The 2,789-nt window shown below is 32.8% G+C and overlaps 1 pseudogene; it reads right to left on the bottom strand.

The window, feature by feature from the left end:
- Window positions 1-1,413: 1,413 nt before the first annotated feature.
- Window positions 1,414-1,524, bottom strand: LOC118029519 (small nucleolar RNA R71; annotated as a pseudogene).
- Window positions 1,525-2,789: the final 1,265 nt, after the last annotated feature.

Genomic DNA, 2,789 nt, shown 5'->3' with positions numbered 1-2,789 from the left:
CTTGCTCTCTCTCTTTATATTTTTGTAATGCTTAAGTTTTGCTTTCATTAATCTTTTGTTCATGCTTTTCATTTCCTGTACTATACTTAGTTAACTTATATCATGTTTATATTCTTATATTGTTTATTTATGTTTTTCTTCTTCATAATGTCTAGCTAAGTTAATTATGTCAAGGTGAAAAGGTTTCACTAATTGTGTTAGGATAAGTATAATATAAACTCAATATGGACATTAATACTTATATCCTAAACAACTTGCTATTAACATGTCTTATCATTTTTATTTTATTAATTCTTAATACCTTGCTTGTTAAATGGTTAATCTAGATTGGTGTTGTATAACACTTGATACATCAAATACTTGATTCTGCATAGTCTTCGGCCGACATCGTTGTTATGAGAGAAACTTGATTTGTTGTCAACATAAGTTAGCATCATGAATACCTAATAAAATTTATAAGTATGGTGTTACGTAAATAAGATGATTAATATGATCATGTTGATAATTTATAAAGAGTTTATTCGTTACTTATCTCTAATACTATTAGTGGATCCTCTAACCTTGACATTTGTTTTTATCATTGTTTAATCTTCATAATTATCTTACATCTCAAAGTCCTCTTTAACTCATCATCATCACCACCACCACCACCATCATCGTTGTTATTGTTCTTATTATTATTATTATTATTTATAATTTATATAGTCCACCTCCCTATGGTTCGACCCTGATCTTGTAGGGTTATTTATTACTTTGACACTCCTGCACTTGGGATAAGACATCAACTCTTTGACCGTGTCAAGTTTTTTGCGTCATTGCCAGGGAGGTAAATTCTTGTATAAATTATAATATTTATTTTATTTTCACTTTCACTTTTCTTGTATCTAACTTTTTTTTTTGTTCTGTTTCCTTCTTCCTTTTATTTTCTTCCTATACGTGCATAAGAGTTTGGTCACGTACATTAAGTGGTAGAGTTTGTAGGGTATCCTCATCATTTTTAGAAAAAATGGCCGAAGAAGATAACAAGTCTCTTTATAATGAGAATAATGAGAATAACCGAGTTAGAACACTTAGAGACCACATAAATCCTACAAGAACAAGTGCACCCTCATGTATAATTTTTCCTCCTGATGCATCTCACTTTAATTTTAAGCCAGACATTATTCAACTTTTACCTTCTTTACAAGGCTTAGATCTAGAAAATTCATACTTGCAGTTGAGAGAATTTGAAGAAGTTTGTAACACCTATAATGACTTAAATTGTAGCATGAACACCATCAGATTAAAGCTTTTTCCTTTTTCATTAAAAGATAAAGCTAAAACATGGCTATAAAATCTTAGGTTAGGATCTATTCATGCTTGGGATGAAATGCAACAACAATTTTTAAAGAAGTTTTTCCCATCTCACAAAACAAACTCTTTCAAAAGACAAATCACCATTTTCTCTCAAAAACCAGGAGAAACATTTTACCAATGTTGGGATAGGTATCGAGACTTGATTAATACTTGCCCTCATCATGGTTTTGAAACATGGAGATTGGTTTCACATTTTTATGAAGGATTAACACCTAAAGATAGGCAAATGGTGGAATTGATGTGCAATGGAACTTTTGAAAATAAAGACCATGATGAAGCAATGGAGTATCTAGACTTGCTAGTTGAAAATGCTCAAAATTAGGACACTACAAGTACTTATGAGGCACCAGGTAAGACTCAACCTCATACATCTAATGGAGGTATGCACAACCTTAGGGAAGATCATGACCTCCAAGCTAAGTTTGCATCTTTAGCTAGAAAAGTCGAAGCACTTGAATTGAAAAAGAGTGGTCAATTAAATCTGTTCAAGATATTGTGTCAAATCTGTGAAACCAATGAACACGCAACAAATGATTGTCCAACTTTGCCTTCTTTTAGGGAATGCCTCCATGAACAAGCCTATACTTTAAATAGTTTCCAAAGGCCCAATCATAACTCATACTCGCAAACATATAACCCTGGTTGGAGAAATCACCTAAATTTCAATTGGAAGAGTGGTAATAATAATGCACAAACTTCACAGCCACCATTTCAAGCACACCATAATTTCCAAAACTCTCATGGATATGCACCTCCTTATGATCCACCTCCTAGAAGAAATATTGAGGAAACATTGCATGCATTCATTGAAAAGTAAGAGACAATCAACACTCAAAATGCTCAAACCATGGCAGATCTAAAAGATGCTCTTGCAAAATTCACATCTACTCTCAGTTTTCAAGAGAAAGGTAAGTTTCCATCTCAACCACAGCAAAATCCCAAGGAGCTATACAATGCAAATGCAAGTAGTTCCAGAAGCCATCACATGGATCAAGTCAAATTAGTCATCACTCTTCGCAGTGGTAAGGTTATTGAAAAACCCATTATTGAACCTTATAAGAAAGATGATGAGTTAATATTCGAGGGTAATGAAGGGATTGAAGCTGAACATTGCAAAGAAAAGACTGATTCCCCGCCAGCACTTCCATTTCCTCATGTCATGACCAAACAAAGAAAAGTTAATCACAACTCTGAAATCTTTGAAACTTTCAAATAGGTAAGGATCAATATACCTTTGTTAGATGCTATTAAATAGGTACCTTCTTATGCTAAATTTTTAAAAGATCTGTGCATTGTGAAGAGAAAACTGAATGTGAAAAAGAAAGCCTTTTTAGCCAAACAATTAAGTGTCATTCTTCATAACAATACTACTTTGACATATAAAGACCCTGGTTGTCCTACAATTTCTTGCTTTATTGGAGAACATAAAATTA

Source organism: Populus alba, chromosome 11, assembly GCF_005239225.2.
Source record: "Populus alba chromosome 11, ASM523922v2, whole genome shotgun sequence".
Classification (NCBI taxonomy): domain Eukaryota; kingdom Viridiplantae; phylum Streptophyta; class Magnoliopsida; order Malpighiales; family Salicaceae; genus Populus; species Populus alba.
Note: the sequence above shows the minus strand (reverse complement) of the source record. Positions and strands in the feature narration are given on the sequence as shown.